This window comes from Pristiophorus japonicus, chromosome 15, assembly GCF_044704955.1.
Source record: "Pristiophorus japonicus isolate sPriJap1 chromosome 15, sPriJap1.hap1, whole genome shotgun sequence".
Lineage (NCBI taxonomy): Eukaryota > Metazoa > Chordata > Chondrichthyes > Pristiophoridae > Pristiophorus > Pristiophorus japonicus.
The window spans coordinates 35441375-35456767 of NC_091991.1; the positions used below are offsets into that span (position 1 = coordinate 35441375).

Below are 15393 nucleotides of genomic sequence, written 5' to 3' on the forward strand. Positions count from 1 at the left end.
ACGCAAAAAAGAAAGGAATTACCTTGTTAAGTAAGGCGATCAAGGGATATGGCCCTAAGGCATGTAAGTGGAGTTTAGGTACAGATCAGCCATAATCAACAACAGCTTATATTTATATAGTGCCTTTATCGTAATAATCTATTTGAATGGCGGAGCAGGTTCGAGGGGCTGAATGGCCTACTCCTGTTCCTATGTTCATTCGCTATGAAGATATTCATGTTTTGTGATCAAGTTGAATTTAAGAAAAATCTAGTATATACAATTGCACTATGGTATTCTGCACAATTGTTTTTCCCATTGCAGAGGTTAGCAGCAGAGATCTATGGCATGAGTACAATAACTGCATCTTCCCAAGTTAACCTCTACTATGACAACTGAATATGTAACATTGAAAGGTGTTGCAAAAACTGATTTTTAAAATATCATTTATTTGATTACTTCTCACCTGCAGGAAGTGGAAAAAACCTTTTGTAGCTGAAGAAGCTTTAATGTTGGGTGTGTTTGAGGATTATATGGATGATATTTGTTTAATTTGCCTCTGGTTAGATATGTGAAGTAGATTATTTCTACCTAGTGTTTGATTGTTTTAGCGTCACATGGTCGGTAATATTACTAAACCTTTCAGTACGACTCATCTGCCCTATTCTGGTATGAAGTTGCACATTAGTAAATAGGGGAACAGTGAAATGCCCATTATATTTTTAATAAGATATAAAGAAAGGTCTTTCTCAAAAATAGAAGAAAATGATTATTACATTGTTCATTCTGGTAAAAATATAGACACACAAAATGGCTTAAAATTTATTAAGGAATGATTTTAATTGCATCTGTAACGATTCAATGCAGTTTCTTTTCTCTTGCTGAGTTACTTTTTCTTGGGTAAATTGATTAGAAAATATCAGAAAAAAAACCTGATAGATGTCTCTAGTAAAGTTTATTCTAATAGAACGTCTGTGGACAGAAAGATAACTGATCATTCTAAAATTCAGTTAAGAAACATATATAAGTAATTAGCAAGATTAAATTAGTCTTTATTTTAAATACACGATAGGGACATTTGGAATGCAGGTTGTGTAGAGCGAGATCTAAATTTCAAAGTGATTTTAAAATTCATATTGAATATATTTTGCCATTATATACTGAAGCCATTGAATTCCAGAGCATGAAATATGTGTGACTGATTTTATGAAGTTGTCTGTCCTTTCATTCCAGGGGTTTAAGGATACCAACAGTTCATGCTTAAGGCAGATAGCTCTTTGAATGAAATTATCTCATATGTATTCTACACTCCAGAACTCAATATTCAAATGCAGAAAGTTAAAAGTATATTCGATATGAATTTTTAAATTATTTTGGAATTGAGGTCTTATTCTCCACAGCCTGCATTACACATGCTCCCAGTCCGGATTTAAAATAAAAAGACAATTATTTTCGGTTTGTATTTCATATTGCCTTCAAACCAAAATAAGTATATTTGTATTCCTTGAAAGAATACTCCACGCTGCATGTGAAAGATCTAATAGGTTTCATCATCATCATAGGCAGCCCCTCGTTGAAATCAAGGAAGACTTGCTTCCACTCTAAAAGTGAGTTCTCAGGTGGCTGTACAGTGCAATGTGTGAATTACAGTCTCTGTCACAGGTGGAACAGACAGTGGTTGAAGGAAAGGGTGGGTGGGGAACCTGGTTTGCCGCACACTCCTTCCGCTGTCTGCACTTGATTTCTGCATGCTCTTGGCGACGAGACTCGAGGTGCTTAGCACCTTCCCGGATGCTCTTCCTCCACTTTGGGAGGTCTTGAGCCAGGGATCCCCAGGTGCCGGTGGGGATGCTGCACTTTATCAAGGTTTTGAGGGTGTTCTTGAAACGTTTCCTACGCCCATCCAGGGACTCGCTTGCCGTGTAGGAGTTCCAAGTTGCGCGCTTATTTAGGGAGTCTCGTGTCGGGCATGCAGACGATGTGGCCCTCCCAATGGAGCTGGTCGAGCGTGGTCAGTGCTTCAATGCTGAGGATGTTGGCCTGAGCGAGAACACAGACATTGGTGCGTCTATCCTCCCATTGGATTTGCAGGATCTTCCAGAGGCAGCGCTGGTGGTACTTCTCCAGCGCTTTGAGATGTCTGTTGTATATAGTCCACGTCTCTTAGCCATATAGTATTACTACTGCCCTGTAGACCAAAAGCTTGGTGCCAGGTTCGAGATCTTCAAACACTCTCTTCCTCAGGCGACCGAAGGCTGCGCTGGCACACTGGAGGCGGTGTTGGACCTCGTAATCGATGTCTGCCCTCGCTGATTGTAGGCTCCCGAGGTATGGAAAATGGTCCACATTGTCCAAGGCTGCGCCGTGGATTTTGATGACCGGGCTGCGTTATCACACCAACGCTCTTCTCAATCTTCCTTGCTGCAATGCTTCATCTCTCTTAACAAGCTCCCTGCTGGAGTGGAACTAAACTATAGAACCAATGGGAACCTGTTCAACCTTCACCACCTCCAGGCTAGATCCAAGGTTGTCCCATCCTCTATCATCGAGCTACAGTAGGCAGACGACGCTTACGTTTGCGTACACTCAGAGGCCGAACTCCAGGCCATCGTCAACACCTTCACCGAGGCGTACAAAAGCATGGGCCTTACACGAAACATCCATAAGACAAAGGTCTTCCACCAACCTGACCCTGCCACACAGCACTGCCCCCCCCAGTCATTAAATAGGATTCAGTATTGAATCAAAGGTGCCTACCCAAGAACACCAAAGCATGATTCAGTTAGCATGAACCTACTAACATACTTGCCCACATACCCCAACAGGTAATTTTTAGTGATGAAGAGAGTTTTTGATTAACTCATTTTCAAGAGTCTTGGTCTTGTTAAATTACTGCTGGTTTCTGTTTTGTTTTTATTATACAGTCTAGAATATTCCTTTAATGTGCAACAAAAATTAGCAATGTTTTTGACATTTAAAAGTTTCTTACCACTGTGATCTAAACAAACTGATTTTAAAAGTGTCATTTGAAATCTTAGTCTTGTTTTGAAACCTTGACAGTACTAAGTCCCATCTGTCTTCCTTCTGGTGCTGTCCATGTTCTCTCGGCCCTGGTTTCTTCCTTCGTTTTTTTGCTCTCTGTACTTTGTGTTCTAGGCATTGTAGTAAAAGGGAAAATGAAAAATAGTCAGCATTCTATAGCATTAATTTTATTTCCCTACAAAGCTTTGTATTTGCTTTTGCCACAAACAGTATCAATTAAAAATGCAAACAATTTGTTTCTCAAGCTTGTGTTTATTGAGGTACATCAGACAAATTTATATATGTATAGAAAATAAATATAGCTGCTGGAACTCAGTTACACTTAGACAGATTGATCCTCCATAGTTATTGGCTAACCCATAGAGTTCAATAATCAAGCAAAGGGATGCAGATCATAAAGAATTTATTTTGATTCAGTTGGAGTGCATGTGCATACAAGTTATTCTCTGACAACACAATATAATATAAAATCTTTGTGTGCTCCCTGCAATCCTAACCTTTATCTAATTTTGACTGTCTAATCAGTTTTGTAAGTCTTTACCCTATCTGTCTACCAGTGAACCTGAAAATCTAAATTTGAGAAACACCTCTTCTTTGACATTCTGATTTTACCGGTGCAGACGGCAATAGAAACATAGAAAATAGGAGCAGTAGTTGGCCATTCGGCCTTCGGGTCTGCACCGCCATTCAATATGATCATGGCTGATCCTCCATCTCAATATTATATTCCCGCTTTTTCCCCATACCCCTTGATGCCTTTTGTTTCTAGAAATCTATCTATCTCCCTCTTAAATATATTCAGTGACTTGGCCTCCACAGCCTTCTGTGGTAGAGAATTCCACAGGTTCACCACCCTCAGTGAAAAAATTTCTCCTCATCTCGGTCCTAAATTTCCTACCCCGTATCCTGAGACTGTGACCCCTTGTTCTAGATTTCACAGCCAGGGGAAACATCCTCCCTGCATCCAGTCTATCCAATCCAGTCAGAATTTTATACGTTTCAATGAAATCCCCTCTCATTCTTCTAAACTCTAATGAATACAGGCCTATTCGACCCAATCTCTCCTCATACGAGAGTCCTGCCATCCCAGGAATCAGTCTGGTTGCACTCCCACTATGGCAAGTATATATTTTCTTAGGTAAAGAGACCAAAATTACACACAATGGGCCCAAGTTTCCACATGATAAAAAACGGGCGCCCCTCCGAGCTGGGCGCCCGTTTTTCGCGCCCAAAACGGCGCCGGAAAAAAAGCTTTGCAGCTCCTTGGCGCGGCGCCCAGGGGGGCGGAGCCTACACTCGCGCCGATTTTGTAAGTGGGAGGGGGCGGGTACTATTTAAATTAGTTTTTTTCCTGCCGACAACGCTACACGTGCGCGTTGGAGCGTTCGCGCATGCTCAGTGTGAAAAAAACATTGGCACTCGGCCATTTTTGTAGTTCTTTGTAGCTGTTTAGTTTTTGAACATTTTTTAATAAAAGTACATTGCCATCAGCACAGAGGCTTCTTGTAGCAGTGAGAAGGGTGCAGGAAGCCTCAGAAAGTTGAGGCAGCCGTTTCCCGAAGACCTCCCCCTTTTGCCGTCGGGAAATGGCTCCTCAATTTCGGAGGCTTCCTGCAGCCTTCTCTCTTTCCCGCCAGCCGTCTGGAACGGCTCCATTCCCTCCCTCCCCCCCCCCCCCCCCCCCCCGCGTTCGGTCGGCTCCCTCCCTCCCGCCCCCGTTCGGTCGGCTCCCTCTCTCCCCACCCCCCGCGTTCGGTCGGCTCCCTCCCTCCCCCACCCTGCGTACGGTCGGCTCCCTCCCTCTCCCCCCCCCCCCCCCCCCCCCCCCGCGTTCGGTCGGCTCCCTCCCACCCGCGTTCGTCGGCTCCCTTCCCTTCTCTCTCCAACCCCGCGTTCGGTCGGCTCCCTCCTCCCCCCGCCCCCCCCCCCCCCCCGGCCCGCGTTCGGTCAGCTCCCTCCTCCTCCTCCCCCGCCCCCCCGCCCCCCCCCCCCCGCGTTCGGTCGGCTCCCTCCTCCCACGTTCAGTCGGCTCCCCCCCCTGCCCCCCGCCCGCGTTCGGTCGGCTCCCTCGTTTTGTGAGGCTTGCTGCAGCATTCTCCCTGGCTGAAGCACTTTCACACAGGTAGGAAGATGGTTTATTTAATCTTTTCTTTGCTTATAAATGTTTATTTAGAAACATAGAAAATAGGTGCAGGAGTAGGCCATTCGGCCCTTCTAGCCTGCACCGCCATTCAATGAGTTCATGGCTGAACATTCAACTTCAGTACCCCATTCCTGCTTTCTCGCCATACCCCTTGATCCCCCTAGCAGTAAGGACCTCATCTAACTCCTTTTTGAATGTATTTAGTGAATTGGCCTCAACAACTTTCTGTGGTAGAGAATTCCACAGGTTCACCACTCTCTGGGTGAAGAAGTTCCTCCGCATCTCGGTCCTAAATGGCTTACCCCTTATCCTTAGACTGTGACCCCTGGTTCTGGACTTCCCCAACATTGGGAACATTCTTCCTGCATCTAACCTGTCTAACCCCGTCAGAATTTTATATGTTTCTATGAGGTCCCCTCTCATTCTTCTGAACTCCAGTGAATACAAGCCCAGTTGATCCAGTCTTTCTTGATAGGTCAGTCCCGCCATCCCGGGAATCAGTCTGGTGAACCTTCGCTGCACTCCCTCAATAGCAAGAATGTCCTTCCTCAGGTTAGGAGACCAAAACTGTACACAATACTCCAGGTGTGGCCTCACCAATGCCCTGTACAACTGTAGCAACACCTCCCTGCCCCTGTACTCAAATCCCCTTGCTATGAAGGCCAACATGCCATTTGCTTTCTTAACCGCCTGCTGCACCTGCATGCCAACCTTCAATGACTGATGTACCATGACACCCAGGTCTCTTTGCACCTCCCCTTTTCCTAATCTGTCACCATTCAGATAATAGTCTGTCTCTCTGTTTTTATCACCAAAGTGGATAACCTCACATTTATCCACATTATACTTCATCTGCCATGCATTTGCCCACTCACCTAACCTATCCAAGTCGCTCTGCAGCCTCACAGCATCCTCCTCGCAGCTCACACTGCCACCCAACTTAGTGTCATCCGCAAATTTGGAGATACTACATTTAATCCCCTCATCTAAATCATTAATGTACAGTGTAAACAGCTGGGGCCCCAGCACAGAACCTTGCGGTACCCCACTAGTCACTGCCTGCCATTCTGAAAAGTACCCATTTACTCCTACTCTTTGCTTCCTGTCTGACAACCAGTTCTCAATCCATGTCAGCACACTACCCCCAATCCCATGTGCTCTAACTTTGCACATCAATCTCTTGTGTGGGACCTTGTCGAACGCCTTCTGAAAGTCCAAATATACCACATCAACTGGTTCTCCCTTATCCACTCTACTGGAAACATCCTCAAAAAATTCCAGAAGATTTGTCAAGCATGATTTCCCTTTCACAAATCCATGCTGACTTGGACCTATCATGTCACCTCTTTCCAAATGCACTGCTATGACATCCTTAATAATTGATTCCATCATTTTACCCACTACCGATGTCAGGCTGACCGGTCTATAATTCCCTGTTTTCTCTCTCCCTCCTTTTTTAAAAAGTGGGGTTACATTGGCTACCCTCCACTCCATAGGAACTGATCCAGAGTCAATGGAATGTTGGAAAATGACTGTCAACGCATCCACTATTTCCAAGGCCACCTCCTTAAGTACTCTGGGATGCAGTCCATCAGGCCCTGGGGATTTATCGGCCTTCAATCCCATCAATTTCCCCAACACAATTTCCCGGCTAATAAGGATTTCCCTCAGTTCCTCCTCCTTACTAGACCCCCCGACCCCTTTTATAACCGGAAGGTTGTTCGTGTCCTCCTTCGTGAATACCGAACCAAAGTACTTGTTCAATTGGTCCGCCATTTCTTTGTTCCCCGTTATGACTTCCCCTGATTCTGACTGCAGGGGACCTACGTTTGTCTTTACTAACCTTTTTCTCTTTACATATCTATAGAAACTTTTGCAATCCGTCTTAATGTTCCCTGCAAGCTTCTTCTCATACTCCATTTTCCCTGCCCTAATCAAACCCTTTGTCCTCCTCTGCTGAGTTCTAAATTTCTCCCAGTCCCCAGGTTCGCTGCTATTTCTGGCCAATTTGTATGCCACTTCCTTGGCTTTAATACTATCCCTGATTGCCCTTGATAGCCACGGTTGAGCCACCTTCCCTTTTTTATTTCTATGCCAGACAGGAATGTACAATTGTTGTAGTTCATCCATGCGGTCTCTAAATGTCTGCCATTGCCCATCCACAGTCAACCCCTTAAGTATCATTCGCCAATCCATCTCAGCCAATTCACGCCTCATACCTTCAAAGTTAGCCTTCTTTAAGTTCTGGACCATGGTCTCTGAATTAACTGTTTCATTCTCCATCCTAATGCAGAATTCCACCATATTATGGTCACTCTTCCCCAAGGGGCCTCGCACAACGAGATTGCTAATTAATCCTTTCTCATTACATCACACCCAGTCTAAGATGGCCTCCCCCCTAGTTGGTTCCTCGACATATTGGTCTAAAAAACCATCCCTTATGCACTCCAGAAAATCCTCCTCCACCGTATTGCTTCCAGTTTGGTTAGCCCAATCTATGTGCATATTAAAGTCACCCATTATAACTGCTGCACCTTTATTGCACGCACCCCTAATTTCCTGTTTGATGCCCTCCCCAACATCACTACTACTGTTTGGAGGTCTGTACACAACTCCAACGTTTTTTGCCCTTTGGTGTTCTGCAGCTCTACCCATATAGATTCCACATCATCCAAGCTAATGTCCTTCCTAACTATTGCCTTAATCTCCTCCTTAACCAGCAATGCTACCCCACCTCCTTTTCCTTTTATTCTATCCTTCCTGAATGTTGAATACCCCTGGATGTTGAGTTCCCAGCCCTGCTCATCCTGGAGCCACGTCTCCGTAATCCCAATCACATCATATTTGTTAACATCTATTTGCACAGTTAATTCATCCACCTTATTGCGGATACTCCTTGCATTAAGACACAAAGCCTTTAGGCTTGTTTTTTTAACACCCTCTGTCCTTTTAGAATTTTGCTGTACAATGGCCCTTTTTGTTCTTTGCCTTGGGTTTCTCTGCCCTCCACTTTTCCTCATCTCCTTTCTGTCTTTTGTTTTTGCCTCCTTTTTGTTTCCCTCTATCTCCCTGCATTGGTTCCCATCCCCCTGCCATATTAGTTTAACTCCTCCCCAACAGCACTAGCAAACACTCCCCCGAGGACATTGGTTCCGATTCTGCCCAGGTGCAGACCGTCCGGATTGTACTGGTCCCATCTCCCCCAGAACCGGTTCCAATGCCCCAGGAATTTGAATCCCTCCCTGCTGCACCATTGCTCAAGCCACGTATTCATCTGAGCTATCCTGCGATTCCTACTCTGACTAGCACGTGGCACTGGTAGCAATCCCGAGATTACTACTTTTGAGGTCCTACTTTTTAATTTAGCTCCTAGCTCCTTAAATTCATTTCGTAGGAACTCATCCCTTTTTTTTTACCTATGTCATTGGTACCAACGTGCACCACGACAACTGGCTGTTCTCCCTCCCTTTTTAGAATGTCCTGCACCCGCTCCGAGACATCCTTGACCCTTGCACCAGGGAGGCAACATACCATCCTGGAGTCTCGGTTGCGGCCGCAGAAACGCCTATCTATTCCCCTTACAATTGAATCCCCTATCACTATCGCTCGCCCACTCTTTTTCCTGCCCTCCTGTGCAACAGAGCCAGCCACGGTGCCATGAACTTGGCTGCTGCTGCCCACTCCTGATGAGTCATCCCCCTCAACAGCACTCAAAGCAGTGTATCTGTTTTGCAGTGGGATGACCACAGGGGACCCCTGCACTACCTTCCTTGCACTACTCTTCCTGCTGGTCTTCCATTCCCTCGCTGGCTGTCGACCCTTCTCCTGCGGTAAGACCAACTCGCTACACGTGATACTCACGTCATTCTCAGCATCGTGGATGCTCCAGAGTGATTGGATTTATTTGTATAATATTTGTATAAGTATAAATAAGGATTTATTGTAGAATTTAATCCCTTCCCCTCCCCCTCCACCTCGTTCTGGACGCCTGATTTGTAACCTGCGCCTGATTTTTTTAATGTGTAGAACAGGTTTTTTCAGTTCTACAAAAATCTTCACTTGCTCCATTCTACTTTAGTTTGGAGTACATTTTCACTGTGGAAACTTTCAAATCAGGCGTCAGTGGCCGGACACGCCCCCTTTTGAAGAAAAAATTCTGTTCCAAAGTAGAACTGTTCTACCTGACTAGATCTGCAGAAAAAAAAATGTGGAGAATTGCAAATTCTAAGATAGTCCGTTCTCCACCAGTTGCTCCTAAAAATCAGGTGCAAATCATGTGGAAACTTGGGCCCAATACTCCAGGTGCGGTCTCACCAAGGCCCTGTATAACTGTAGTAAGACATCCTTGCTCCTGCACTCAAATCCTCTTGCAATGAAGGGCAACATACCATTTACCTTCCAAACTGCTTGCTGCACCTGCATGTTTGCTTTCAATGACTGGTGTACAATGACACCCAGGTCCTTCTGTACATCGACACTTCCCAAGCCATCACCATTTAAATAATACTTTGTCCTTATGTTTTTCCTACCAAAGTGGATAACTTCACATTTATCCACGTTATATTGCATCTGCCATGTGTTTTCCCACTCACTCAGCCTATCTAAGTCACCTTGCAGCGTTTTTGCATCCTCCTCACAACTCACAATCCCACCTTGTTTTGTGTCATCAGCAAACTTGGAAATATTACCTTTGGTTCCCTCATCCAAATCATTTATATATGTGAATCCCTGTGGTACCCCACTAGTCACTGCCCGCCACCCCGAAAAAGACCTGTTTATTCCTACTCTCTGTTTCCTGTCAGTTAACCAATTTTCATTCCATGCCAATACATTACCCCCAATCCTATGTGCTTTAATTTTGCACACTAACCTCTTATGTGGGACTTTATCAAAGGCCTTCTGAAAATCCAAATACACTACATCCACTGGTTTTCCCTTATCTATTTTATCAGTTACATTTTCAGAAATGTCCAGTAGGTTTGTCAAACATGATTTTCCTTTCAAAAATCCATGCTGACTTTGTTTAATCCCGTTGATATTATCTAAGTGTGCCGTGATCACATCCTTTATAATAGACTCCAGCATTTTCCCTACTACTGATGTCAGGCTAACCGGTCTGTAGTTCTCTGTTTTCTCTCTCCCTCCTTTTTTCAATAGTGGGGTTACATTTGCCACCCTCCAATCTGCAGGAACTGTTCCTTAATCTATAGAATTTTGGAAGATGACAACCAATGCATCTACTATTTCCATGGCTACCTCTTTTATTACTCTGGAATGCAGATCATCAGGCCCTGGGGACTTATCTGCCTTCAGTCCCATTGGTTTCTCCAGCACTATTTTCTTACTAATTGTCATTTCTTTTAATTCCTCTTGCTCTCTAGATCCTTGGTTCCCTAGCATTTCTGGGTCGTTATTTGTGTCCACTTCTGGGAAGACAGAACCAAAGTATTTATTTAATTGTTCTGCTATTTCATTGTTCCCCATTACAAATTCTCCTGTTTCTGTCTGTAAAGGACCTACATTTGTCTTCACTAATCTTTTTCTTTTTACGTACTTGTAGAAACTTTTGCAGTCGGTTTTTATGTTCCTTGCAAGTTTACTCTCATACTCTATTTTTCCCCTCTTAATCAATCTCTTGGTCCTTTTTTGCTGAATTCTAAACTGCTCCCAATCCTTAGGCTTGCTACTTTTTCTGGCAACTTTGTATAACTCCTCTTTGGATCTAATACTATCCTTAATTTCTTTTGTTAGCCATGGTTGGGCCACTTTTCCTTTTGTGTTTTTACACCAGAAAGGAAGATATAACTGTTGCAATTCATGCATTCGTTCCTTAAATATTAGCCATTGCCTATCCAACGTCAAGCCTTTTAATGAATCTTCCCAATCTATCATAGCCAATTCATTACTCATACCTTCGTAGTTTCCTTTGTTTAGATTTAGAACCCTAGTTTCGGATTGGACTACTTCACTTTCCATCTTAATAAAAAATTCAATCATGTCATGGTCACTCTTCTCTAAAGGACCCCACACAACAAGACTGTTAATTAATCCCTCTCATTGCACAATACCCAATCTAGGATAGCCTGTTCACTAGTAAGCTCCTCAACATACTGGTCTAAAAAACCATCTCATACACACTCCAGGAATTCATCTGCCACAGTTTGGTTTGGCCAGTCTATATGTAGATTAAAGTCACCTACGATTAATGTAGTACCCTTGCTACATGCATCTTTAATTTCCTGTTTGATGCCATACCCTACACTACCAGTACTATTTGGAGGCCTATAGACAACTCCCACCAATGTTTTCTGCCCCTTGGTGCTCCTTAGCTCCACCCAGACTGAATCTACATCTTGATTTTCTGAGCCAATATCCTTTCTCGCTATTGCTCTGATTTCAACCTTTACTAACAACGCCCCCTCTTCCTTTTTGCCTGTCCTTCCTAAATATCGAATATCCTTGGATATTGAGATCCCAACCCTGGTCATCCTGCAACCATGTCTCCGTAATTGCAACTATATCATATCCGTTTACATCTATTTGCGCTGTTAATTCGTCTACCTTATTACAGATGCTTCGTGCATTCAGATACAATGCTTTTAAATTTGTATTTTTAACATTATTAGACATCCCAACATTATTTTGTACTATAGCCCTATTTGTCTTATCGCTATTTTTTCTTACCTGGACCCTATTTGCTAGTGCACTCTTTTGTTTGTATGCTGTACAGGAAGCTTCATTGGAGGCCCAGCAGATTTTAACTGCTCACCTGTTTCGGAAAGAAAGCGGTACTTGGTCAGCTGGGTGGAGAACAAAGATCAGATGGCCGGAGGTTGTCGGCTGCAAGGCAAGTCCTGGAGCACTGGGGTGTTGCGAAGGTCTTACAGCTGGGAAGGGGGCTGCCCGGGGCAGCAGAGGCCAGGACCTTCCTGCTCCTCCTGCAGTCCGGACCTACACACTGGCTAGCTCCGGGTGGAAAACAGAGCTTTGAAATGTTCATCAGACCCTGCCATTAAATTCAGTAGGGCCTGCAGGTTTCTGCCCTCTTTCTAGCCCCCACTCCCGCATCCAACCTGCCTCCAGATTAAAATTCCAGCCATACTGTCTGCTTCCTGATTTTTTTTGTCTTTACCCCTGCCATACTAGTTTAAATCCACCCACTGTTCTATTTACCCTCTCTGCCTGTATCAGAACTCACCCCAATGTCCCAAAAAGCTAAACCCTTACCTCATAAATCATGGCCACAAAAATGGCAGGATCCCATTCTGCCTCCAGAACTGCAGCGGGGCAAGAATTATGCCTGTTGATTCTTCGGGCAATTAACCCCATCCCAAATCTCAGGAACCAGGTTATTTTAGATTTTGGGCAGGTGTTCTCTGCCTATTGAGGCACAAAACTGGTGCTCGTCACTAGAGATTGTAAGCTGCATCCTCATTTCCAGACCTATTTTAATTTCATACCTGACCCCAGGTTTCTGGGTCTTATTTTCTTAAATTTCCCCAGGCCTCCCACTTTAACTATTTACAACATGCCCTTTGTTTCTTTTCATGTCTTAATGCTCCTAACAATTACCTGACTGAGTTGATACATCATGTTACTCATAATTCCTCTCAGGGTTTGTCTATTTATATATTTCACTTCAAGAATAATGTCCCTAAACGTCAAGATATCTGTTCTTTCCACAGATGCTGACAGATGTTTCCAGCATTTTCTCTTTTTGTTTCAAATTTCCCACATCTGCAGTGTTTTGCTTTTTTTGTTGCCACTGGAGCCCAGTTGTTTTTTTTTTTAAAAGATTGCAAAATAATGTAAACCTCTGAAGTACTTATAAGAAAACAATGGGCCTGAATTTGTGGTCGGAGGCTTCCCGCGGGGAAATGCCTCCAATCCGCAAATACAGACCGTGCCTATCTGTGGCCTCGTGATCCACGCGACTTGTGCTCCTGGGCCTCTCCGGGATCGTGCAGGTAAAGGCCCACGTATCCCAGGAGTGCACGCGGTTCGCATGCGCCCCGGAATCACGTGAGTCAGCCCAACCACTAAAAGGGGGATCCTCACTCATGCTTATCGGAATCCCCATAAGCATGAATGGGGATCACATAAAAAACCCAATTACACACCAATTACATAAAAAACGTATTTAAAATGAATTAAAATACCATTAAATTAAAAATTTTAAACATTTAATTTTTTGAAAAATGTATTTAAATATTTTAAAGGGGCTAAAAAAATAACCGTCACTTATTTTACAAGTAATATGTAAATAACAAAAAATGTTTATATTACGTTAAACTCTTACGCTGGTAAATGCAACTCCTCCAGGAGTAAGAATTTCACAGGCATTCGTTGGGCAAATAGCCCACTCTCCAGCCGCGGATGCCCTTTTCCCGGGGATGCATTGGATCTGTCAAGAAGAATCTTGGCAGATCGCAAGTTCTGGGTTTAAAACCGGGAACTTGGCCAGCCCTTGCGTTCATGTACGCACCCGTAGGGGCTGCAAAATATGGGGCAATTATGTACCACATCCTGAGATTTGAGATTAAAATTGCTCCTCTATGTCGCCTGCGCTAAAAAAAAACCACCTGCTAAAATGAATTTGATCTGCATCACTCTTTTTGATCATTATTTGCCCAATGTTTAGGATCCTCAGTCACTTCCTCTTTTAGGGGGGAGATCTGGGGCGGCGCTGTTGTTGTTGTCGTCAATTAACGCCAGCGCAGGCCAAGCGAGCGGCCATTACTGCGGGGGTTGACCGCAACACCACAGCCCGACTTCAGACAATCCCAACAGCCCTGAATACGGACCGGGCCAGTCCGTCCTCAGCCCCTCTACCTCCGCCGGTAAACACTGTAACGCCGCCCCTGTCACTCACCCGCTCTCTCCCCGATTCCCGCTCAGGCCAATGGCCATTAACGTTGCGTCACTTCCGCTCAATGCAGCCCTTTCACTTCCGTTTTGCTTCTCCCCTCCCAGGTTTTTCGCTGTATTTCTGTTCAGTGGAAATTTCTCTTTAGTGTGTGTTTTTTTTTAAAAAAGCTAATAATTGGTTTTTAAAACAAACCTTGAAAATGCTGCATTTAAAAAAATTCAGAACAGCTGGAATACTGCCATCAAATGCCAAATGGAAAGCCATTACCTGATGAGATAATTTTTGACCGTCAGGCAAACAGCTCCCCCCCCCCACCCCATCTTCGATTTTTTTTAATGTCCCTATCACAGTAGTGTCCAGAAAATTAATCTTTAATTCCTGCACACTCAAGGATAATCTCGAAGGGTTGGCAACCCTATCCACATGCATTTCACACCAATGACACATCTTGATATATATACACAACTTGAATTTATATAGCACCTTTTTAGTACCTTTAACATTGTAAAACATCCCAAAGCGCTTCACAAAAGCGGACAAGATCAGACTAAAATTGACACTGAGCCAAAGGACAGATGACTGAAAGATTAGTCAAAGAGGTAGGCTTTAACAAGTGTCTTAAAGGAGGAGAGATAGGTGGAGGGGGTTTAAGGAAGTGAATCCAGAGCTTAGATGGCAAAGGTATGGCTGCCAATGGTGGGGCACAAGAGGCCGAGGTTGGAAGAACACAGAGTTCTCAGAGATCTGGAAGAGTTTACAGAGATAAGGAGGGGAGATGCCATGGAGAGATTTGAATACGAGGATCAGAATTTTAAAATCAAGGCTTTGATTGACTGGTAATCAATGTACGTCAGCGAACACAGGGTTGATGGCTGAACAGGACTTGTGCAAGTTAGGATACAGGCAGCAGAGTATATATGGATATTTTACATTTATTTGAAATATGAAAAAGAATTTGCATTTTATTATATAGGTATGCATATGCATAAAAAGTTCATCCTTTAACTATATTTGGAGAATATTTGGCCTCCTCATGTGCTGTTGGATTCCAATATCCTATAATGCTGGTGCATTGGGTGACCAATGGCAGGTAGTAGGAGCGGGGCAGTTGCAGGTGGGAGGGCATATGATGAGGGGGTTACCTTATGATGATAGATTGAGTAACTGGATTTTTACTCGTTGGAGTTCAGAAGGATGAGGGGTGATGTTATAGAAACATTTAAAATAATGAAAGGGATAGACAAGATAGAGGTGGAGAGGTTGTTTCCACTGGTCGGGGAGACTAGAACTAGGGGGCACAGCCTCAAAATACGGGGGAGCCAATTTAAAACCGAGTTGAGAAGGAATTTCTTCTCCCAGA

The 15393-nt window shown here is 44.0% G+C and overlaps 1 protein-coding gene across 3 annotated transcripts in view; it reads right to left on the reverse strand.

Moving 5' to 3' along the window:
• The window catches only part of LOC139280693 (interleukin-1 receptor-associated kinase 4-like), a 57068-nt gene extending 42982 nt beyond the window's left edge, over window positions 1–14086 (reverse strand). The window contains exons 1-3 of one of the 3 annotated variants that reach the window (XM_070900308.1): window positions 14037–14086; window positions 11849–11933; window positions 2969–3131 (exon numbers count right to left, since the gene is read on the reverse strand). The gene's annotated coding sequence lies outside the window, so the exon portion shown is untranslated. The other 2 variants (XM_070900309.1, XM_070900310.1) reach the window with 2 other exon arrangements.
• Window positions 14087–15393: the final 1307 nt, after the last annotated feature.